Below are 9,760 nucleotides of genomic sequence, written 5' to 3'. Positions count from 1 at the left end.
TGTGGCTTCTAACCCAGATTATGCCTGAGATTAAAGAGCAGTTAAGAGGTTAAGACTATGTGGGAAAGGCTCTCTGTGCATGTTCATGCTCAGGTCCTTGAAAATGACCTGGCTGAAGTAAATCTGATGTGAGGGCTGTCTGAAGTGAGGACTTACTTATCAGAACTTTCTGCACAGTTGCAGATAGTTTGGTATATTTGAGATACACTGGGCTTTATTATGGCTAATAGTAGTTTATTTTAGATAAGTGCTCTCTGCACTGAATCTTGCTTTGAATCTTGTTTTGCAAGGGAACTAGAGTAGAGGGGAATGAGGGCAGAGGCAGCCTCTTCCTCTGCTCTGGGGAAGGGACAACAGCACAGGATCAATGCCCCAAGGCTTGGAGAAGCATAAGAAGAGAAAGGCAATGAATGGATCCATTCATGTACCACATCCCGTGCCTGAATAGCCCGCTGGCCTGGCAGCCAGGCAGGCTCCTGGACCGCTCATAAACACAGCCAAGGCTAAAACGGCGCTGAGTTCACATGCTGCTGCTGTTCAGAGCATAGCAGAACGTAGCCCATCCTGCTCTCGTTTCATACCTTGATGGAAACATTGCTGGCTGCTCGGTTCCTCCCTTAAAGCCCTGCCCAGGGCAGGATTTTGGGGTTTGATGCGCTTTCAAACTGTGGGTTCATAAACTTTGTGTCTGCCTTTAAACAGGGGAGAGTCCCAGGGACTTTCTTCCACCCGTCACCTGCATGGCAATGACTACTGCTCCAGAAAAGCACTTGCCTGTCCAGACTTGTAACCTCCCATGGAGATGCTCTGAAGGTAACAGTAGATTTCTTCGCAAGAGGCTGCTCTGAAAAGCTGAACTGCTCCAGGCCATCTGATGTGGAGGAGTCTCATTTTCAAGGACTTGGGAACACTTTTCCCCCTCTACTTCACTTCCAGCCTCTTGGGGGAGCAAAGCCAAGAGAATCTCTGCCTGTGTTCCCCCAACAGCATGTTCTTTACTCTGTTTGGTCACGAGTTAAAATAGCACATAGAAAGTAATTTTTCAGCCGGATAATCAGCTATGAGAGAGTGGGACTATACCCATTTCCTTGTATTTGTTGCTGTTTTCCTGGCTGGTTCCTGGCTCAAGTGCCAACTCGAGTTAAGGACACTTACTTTCCAGCAGTTTATGATTACTCTTTGCAGGGGAAAACTTGGATTAGAACTGACCCAGAAGTCTGGGAAGTTGCAGCAGCATCAACAGGAGAGCTCAGGAACAGCCTAACTGACCGCAGCCTTCAACAACACGTTGCATCCCAACCATAGGGAACAGAACACACAAAAAAAGAGTTCCTGGCTTGAATTCTCTTAAAGGAAGCTTTGTTATCAACGAGATTTGACTTTTCCTTTAAAAGATTATCTCAGATAACTGCAGGTTGTCTCCAGAAGCATGGTGGAGCTGAAGTAAAGCAGCATTTTGTTATTGAGTAGCTCTTATCTTTTGTTTTTAGTAGGTGGGTACAACCAAACTGTCATTGTTCTAGGGGAAAACTGCATTCTTCCTGCTCCCAGCATGGAACAGAAAACCTGGCGCTCCCAGAGTCTATCCAGAGACTCTGGGATTGCCGGCTGGATTCCTTAGGTTTAGATTCTTGGGTTTTGCTGCGTCTTGTTTTTTCCCTTAAATATTGACATTGAGGCAAATACATTTGGGCTATGTACACGAGGGATGTTTGGAGTGAAATATATTACCTCTTTTTCCCCTGTTTCCGAAAGAGGAAAATGTAGTATGTTACAGATTAAAAGGAAAATAGGGGAGAAACATATTCTTAAAGGAAACAAATATGACTTCATGGAAACACCATCATCAACATTGACAAAGATTCAGAAGAGAACAGAAGGCATCCAGAAATTCCTTCCCCACCTCCCAGCCTGGAAGCCAAATTCTACATGAGTTTTAGTTACCAGGTTATTTTCTCCAGTTATGCATTAGTTGACAGAAAGCGAGTATTCAGAGTTACTTCTTTTCTGACCTGGTTGTTGTCTAGTGGAGAATATTGCATGTACAGTAAAAACCAGGTTGATGTTATGGGAGCAAAGGAGGAAGGGAAGATAAAGGGGAGTGCCTGCTGGACTGTCATAAAGTAATGATATGAGAAGGTTGCTTCTTTATAAGAACAGCTGAGAAGATTATTCTCAAGTTATGCCAGAGGAAAGCTAAACAAAGTGATGTGAAAGCTAAACACACTGGCCTGCTTTCAGCCACTGATTACAATGTCTTACAACACCACAGTGACCATTCCAGTACAGTGATGCTGTTCTGTAACATCAACCATTTTAGAGATAGAAATGCAAATCATGCTGTAAAGCAAAAGGGTCCTCCTATGTGTATGTAAGGGGCCACAGAGCAGAAACCGACCTGGTAAGACCATCTTTTCCATCCTTTTTTCACTCCCAAATGAGCTTATCAGTGTGCTTTAGCCAAGGTGCTATAACAAACCACATCCAAGCAGCTGCCTGCTTTCCTGGGGCAGGAGAGACAGTAGGATACATGGAAGAGTGTCTCAGAGACAGTCAAGCAGCAGCACTTACACAAAACATTTGCTTAGTTCAGTGCTACGTGGCACAATCCAGTTGAACGTGGTTTTGCCTCACACTCCAGTCCTTGGCAAAGAGCACTAAAGGCTTGCTGCCACCATTTCTCTCTAAGGACACTAGGACATGCCTCCTGCATCTTCATGATGGAAATGAAAGGTTTTAACAGACCCTCGCTCGATGCCTTCATGGTTGCTCAAACACATTGCACACGCAGTACTCGATTTCCCCTTCAAATCATGTTTGTGCTGTCTTGCCCTGTACTGATCAGACCTGAAACCAAGTCAGCATGGTAGGCTATGGAGTTACAGTATTGCAGCAGATACAAGCTGCTGTTCTTACACTGGTTTTGTTTCCTCTTTAAAAGAATATCTGCCCTTACAACTGGAAACACTGGGAATACACACAAGCATACAAGGACTGTAGCTGTGGCCATCCCACTTTGTTCCTGCTAGTTTGCAGGGGTGAGCTGTGCTTACTGAAAGCCTGACATAGACCATGGCTAGGTTGTGCACTCAACAGCAATAAGCAACTTCACATTTAACTGTGCCAGTGGTGAGCTTTAACCATGCGTGTATCTATAAAAAGATGCATTTGTTGATTCATAACGTCAGTTTTACACATGCCTTGTGTTATCTCTGCTCGTAGCCGAGGAACAAAGCTAAACAAGATGTTTGACATGTTTGTTATTCTCTAACCAGGGAGAGATAGGGACAGTAATAATATTTAACAGCCGAAAATGGGGGAAGTGAGGGGTTTTGCAAGGATCATTTCATGTTTCAAACAACTTACAGCACTTTATCAGTTCAGATGTTATGGATATTAAACAAGTTGTTGTAAATGGATGCTTCATGAGTAGTAGCACAGACACCAGTCCAGGGTTAGAACCTATGATTCTAATACGATTCATAGTAGAATCTGTGATTCTACTCCCAGATCTTTGCTGTTTAATTCAGAATGTTTCATTTGGGGTTTGCATGGCTCCTTTGGGATTTGTTTTGTTTGAGAGGGGGCATTTTGGGGGAGATTTTGTGGGTGGTTTTGTTTTCATACAGGAATCAAGTATTCCTGACTATGCAATTGGAGGAACTTTTGGAAAGTACTGGATTTACACTCAGAGATTTGGTATAATCTCAGAAAGAGAGGAAGAGAATACTCCCAAAGAGATGAAGCTGGCCTTGCGCTATGCAGCAGCTATGTTTTGAAGGAGTCCATAACACAGAGTTACGGTATGTCTTTCTTTTTCTGTCAACATTTAAGAAGTATTTTAAACCATGCAGCGAAGGGTTGTGCGTAATCCTCACCCTTCTGTGCACTAGTGCACAGTGCGTTCTTAACATCAAAACCCCCTCTACTTGGTTTAAGACAGCGTGGCTATTTGTAATGTTCTATCAACTGCCAGATCTGCTCAGTTAGCATTACCGTAAAGTCTACTTTCAGCTGCCAGTAGTTTGGCAATTAGTGTTTCCTGCTTTATTGTTATACAGTGCAATTGAGCTCCACTGCTTTTCATTTATGATCCAGCTTGGGATGGCAGCTGACACTGAAATGAATATCCTAACCTCCAATTCAGTGGCTTAAAGGGTATCTCCCCGAGATGCCCTGCCAAGATGAAGTCCAGAAATCACTGTTCAGCAGCAGTAAACAGGGCCTGGTTTTCGCAGGCAACCCTTTGTGAAAGGAAGCAAGCTGGAATCACAGTTAATGGGGTTTTTATGGGCACGCTGCAGTAACACTGCAGTATTTGTAAAGAGGCACTTTAGTGGTATCGTAACAGATCTACATTGATGTTTGTAAGGATTCCTTTAGGAAGTGATCTGGCTGCCAAAGGGTACACAGGTCAGGTTTTGCAGTGTAGTTAGATACAAGTAGGTAACTACAGGATTATTGGTGTAAGGATCTGCACTCTCACTTGCAGACAGAAGTTGGCCACTGGCAAGCAAAGGTAGTTATCCCAGATAACTATTCTGAGCATGTTCTTGATTTAAGCCCAGCCTGGGGTAATGCCTGAAAATCTTCATCTTATCTCTTCCTTAAATAACACGAATGGGGTTGGAATAGGAAGGCTGAGGAAGTACAGAGAGAGGTGCTTCCATGTAGGGTACTGCTTTGGAAAGACTGAACAGATAATTCTGAGGGGAAGGAAATTATTACTGCTTCTTGCCCCCCTTTTTCATGTTTATTGAAGAGTCTGAATACAAACCACGAAGCAATTTACTGGTCTGTAATGCTGAACTGTGACAGAATGAATATTCCTAGGATACCATACCCATTTGCCAAGCTTTTCCTCGGAAGTTTATTATCCAAGGCTTATAGAAAATAAAGTTGTCTCTGTTTAGTTACAGTTTTTAACCCCCATAGCTAGAATCTTCCTTTGTGTTAACAATACCAGTACTTTCTACTTGCATGCAGCTCTTGCTTGGCCTCACTGTGGGCCTGTGTCAACAATGACACACGGGAGAACCGCAGGTACAGCGCAGTACCATCCCCAGTACAACATGTAAGCACAGCCAGCACACACAAAGTACATCACATTAGTATCACTGAGTTTTAAACAATGGGTATTGCTTGCATTACACCTTAAATAACTACTTTACACAGTAAATCATCCAGTTTGGGAGGGAAGGGGAAAAAGGAAAGAAGACTTCTCCACAGCACAAAAAAAAACCCAACCCAAAACCACCCCAAGAGAAAAAAACCCACACTCAACATCTTTGGGAATGCCTGAAGTTTTGTGGGATGCAATATGAGCATAAAATGGACAAGATTAATGATCTGGGATAAAGTGGCTCAAAACCTCAGGATTCTGCATTCTGGTACCGTCTCATTTATCTGAGCATCAGCTATTGTAATTCCCTTCTCTCCCCCTGCTCCAAGTCTGAATCACATCCTGTGACATCTACTGAAGTACATTAGCAGTGACACGGATGATTTGAAGCCTCTCGTATTCAGACACTGTTGTAATAGCAGAGTCTCCGTGGCGCGGTAGCCAGCCTCTGGCTAAATGCCACTGTATCTCAGCTAGTCACTCATCATGTGCAACACTCAGCAGCCCTCTCTCCTCTGCACCATTTCAGTCCCAAATAACCCGACAAAGCACTCCGAACATCACTTGCTGTGTGTTATTTTGCTCTTGAAATTACCTGAACTTCCAAGTAAACCTTTACCGTGGAAGTTCCAAGACGAAGAATGAGCCAAAGTTAACAAAAATGCAAAGCCCATCACCTTATTCATAGGTGTCAGTATGTTTTAGTTTGCCTTTGGTATCCAAATGAATACGTTTGAATAAGGCAACATGAAGTTGCATGAAAAGTTACCACATACTAATGTAAACCCATTCTGTTCTGAACTTATTATTGGGGAACACAATGGAGGATGAAGAGAAAATTGCTTAAACACAGCATTCCTTGAGAGACATGAATTTGTCCAGACCCTGGTAAGAGCTGCACTCAAACAGAAGCAAGGAAAACATGCGCAACTGGCACAGAAATCAAGATCTGGGATTCGGGGAGGGAGCCAAAGTGTTAAAATCCACCTCAGACCATGCTGAGCAGGCATCAACCAAATGGTAACTGTAATAGCTCCTGTCCACATCCTGGAGAGTCAGAAATTGCCTCCTCAAAATATACGTCTGTGGAACGTTATATTTTATATGTATATATATGGAAAGTTAAAGTGCTGGCTAAAAACCAGGAATTACGGAAGCATAAAGCATCACAAAGTTCTTGATTTCTCCCTTCCTCTAATTCCCCGGTAGGGTGATCCCCCGGAATCACAGCAGAGAACTGACTCACGAAGCTTAATAGAAAAATGAGGAAGGTGTCAGGCTTCAAGGTCCTTTTGCATTGGAAGGGCCATCAGAAGCATGGTAAGGAAAATGACACCATTTGCAAGGGCTCTGGTGTTCTCTTTTACAGGAGCACAAAGTGCCACGTTATTTGCATACCAAGCTCTGCCTTAAGTAGAGGTCTGAAAGCCGAGTTGTGGTTTTTTCTTCACAAGCATAGAAGAAGGAAGACCCAAGTCTCATCTCCCTCAGGAGGAGCAGTCTGGGTAACACACACTGTCCCTGAAGGCACTTCCTTCCTGTATTGCGCTATCTTGTAGGTGAACATCACTGTGGAATAAAAGTGATGGCTGTTAACATTGAGCTTGGTGACAAATGGAATCAAGCACTTCAGTACGAGCACGCTGCTGACACAGACATCAGCACGGAAGCAGACATCGCTATCAGCCTTGGGTCTGATAGAGAAGGGACGCCTACCGAAGAGGAGGCAGAAGCGACTCTGTGACCTACCTGCTGCAAGCACTTGCTCTTACGAAGCACGAGGAAGAAAACTGTGAAGTATGTCAGGCATTTTGATTGCACAGCGAGCAGTCCAAAGTCCTTTGTTGCCTTCTGCTTGTGGACTGGTTTTAGCAAGTTAAAAACCAACACCAGCAGCAAGCCTTGCCCTGGGTCAGGGGAGCCAGGAGGGTCACAGGACAACGCAAGGACCCCCAACACCGATCAGCTTGCACCCAAGTTATGCTTTTAGACTTTTCCATCGGCATTCATCTATTCTCTAGCTATATCCCACTGCTAAGAATGCAACGATCACATTTTAAGGGAAGGCCATGAATCTCAAATAAGAATACAAAAGCACCAAGGTCTGACTTTTACCAACAGCTACCACCAGCAGCTAACAGAACAACCTTGACTGCAGTGAGAGGATGGAGAAGAAGATACCAGCGTTGGAACTGATGAAGAAACAAGCGCTGAGGTATTTTAACAATCTGAATATATTGTTTTGCATAAAGCTTAATCTCTTTTGATCCAAACATGTAGACAAGTTATTTTATCGTGAATGTCAGTAACATGTCTGTTTGTAAAAATGAGACACAAAGGGGAGGCTTTCCCCACAATAAGTCTTGGGCTGCCGGTTTCCACACTGCCAACACTGATGCTTAAACTGCTCAAATCAGGGACTTCCACCATCACCCCCTTTCAGGGGAACCCTGGGGCTCTGCTTCTTCCTTTCTCTGCTGCAGCATATTAGGTTTGGTCAGTCCTGTGCAATTCTGTGAGCATTTTGGCATCGTGTGCATCTCTGAAGACATCTCCATAAAAGGGAACTGACTCAAGCATTCTAGGGAAAACACAGAGCACAGATATCAGATGATAATTCCACCGAGGCTGCCTTTGGCCCCAGGATTCGGTCTGTGGTATCTGTAAGAAGCCCATGCACTTCATTTTTCCAGATGTTGATTTTTAAGCCCAGCCTTTAAGGTAGGATTAAGGACTGCCAAGGAAACGCTGCAGTCTGGCGCAGGGGAAAGAGGAGTGGGCTACAAACACCTCATAGCACCCATAATTGCTCTACAAGGCAAAAGCATCTCTCATGGGATGATTCTCTGTTAAAGCAGTTGAACCAGCACAGCACACATACAGCACGGCGTGCTTAATTAAAGTACCAAAGGCAGCGCTGCATACCCCAAAACCTTCCAATTTCATGAGCACTATGAGCACAGCAGTGTTTAAGCAGATATAGTGGAGGTAACGTATCAACAGATGTTACAGGAGCTCGCCTAGGACACTGAGTGTTTAAAAGGCATCCTAACAAGTGAAAGACCAAGGACAGTTTTGGGTACTGCTAAGGCTCTTCTCTGGAGCTCTTTCTTTGCAGCTTCTATAGGGCTGCTGCACGCTGCACTAACGTTTGGTCTGAACAGGCAGCAACCAGCAGGAAGAGGTAAGGCTCACTGGAGACACAAGTTGTATTCATCCTGTGGCTCTTCTAATAGCTTCAATCACCTAAGCTAATTAGGCTGAAGCATTACTGAGCGTCACCAGCACCCTGGGACAGGCCATGTCACAGCCTCAGCACTAACAAACACACTGATGTGAGACAGGGCAGCCTGGGAAAGACTCCCGAGGTTCAGGAGGACTGCAGAAGGGCTTAGTTAGCTCCTTGCCTCTCAGCTGAAGCGAGCAGCACAGCCTCCTCCTTGCCTCACCAGGTCAGTGCTCACTAGTCCTTCCCCTCCTTGATCCTTAGAGGAGGACATAATCAGAAGGCTCAGAGTGTCCTTCCCCTTCTCAAAGCACCAGGTCCTTGGAAAGCGCTTTCTTCAGCAGCTTCCCCATCAGGTACCTTGCAGGCCAGTGAGCTCCATCGATGGCAGCGCAGGACCTGCTCCTCACCAGTACCAAGCTGGCACAACTCCCCACTTCAGTTCCCTCCTGCACTCCAGTCCTGCTGAGCACTGTAGCTCCCAGCTGCCACCCAGAAACCTATTCATCAAGGCAAAATCACCCACAACCACACACCCAGGGGTGTATTTCTTCACCCCACGGCTGCTACCACCATCCTCCCCAGTTCAGAACCCCATTCCCCTCCCTCAGACCAGCCACCCCACTCAGCAAAGCCTTCCTCCCTCCCTTATGTATCACGCTTTGGAGCTGTACCTGGCAGATTACCTTCCTGTGTAGAGCTTAGCTCTCCTAAAGAAACTCCCTCTGTCCCTCAGGGAAATCATCCTGTTCCTCCTCAGCTGAGCCAGCTGATTAAACCAAGGCCCTTTATCAGGATCAGATGGGTGGGGAGGAGATGATGATCCCTCTCAGACATGGCTAGTCCCAACTCCGTGTGTAGGACTCACAATGTCTTCCATCATTGATGCTCAGGATAGCTCCAACACAGAGCGGAACACAGAAATCCCAATGCCTGTTTGTTAGTTTTCCATCAAGTCACATTAATTCTACAGATTACAGTGGAATTACAAGAGGGATAATTTAGGCTCGGGGAGTTTAATGGGACTACACATATGCTTACAATAACTCATGTGCAAGAACGTCTGTGAGATTATGGTCCGTGTTTCCAAGAAAACAGACGTCGTCTTTTCCCCTTCGTTTCCAGCTGAAGTCATCAGCACATGTTTATGATATTACATGTGGTTGCTGAAGAAGTTATTACAATGGCACAAAGAGGATTATCATTTCAGGTGGAGAATAATTCCCCTACAAATCCTCTTGCCATACAAACGGCTTTAGCAATAACCAATGTAGGAAAATAGGGCAAAGAGAAGGGATTTACACACAATGAGCCAGATTGCCCGGTGTGCTCCAGCTGCTTTGTACTGCACCGAGTGGGTCACGTTTGGTTTGTGTTGCAAAACAGAACGTGTTTTGAACTGCGCTCCAATA

The sequence above is a fragment of the Psittacula echo genome (assembly GCF_963264785.1).
Source record: "Psittacula echo genome assembly, chromosome: 7".
Lineage (NCBI taxonomy): Eukaryota > Metazoa > Chordata > Aves > Psittaciformes > Psittacidae > Psittacula > Psittacula echo.
The sequence above is the reverse complement of the archived record's forward strand: the minus strand, read 5'-3'. Positions refer to the sequence as shown.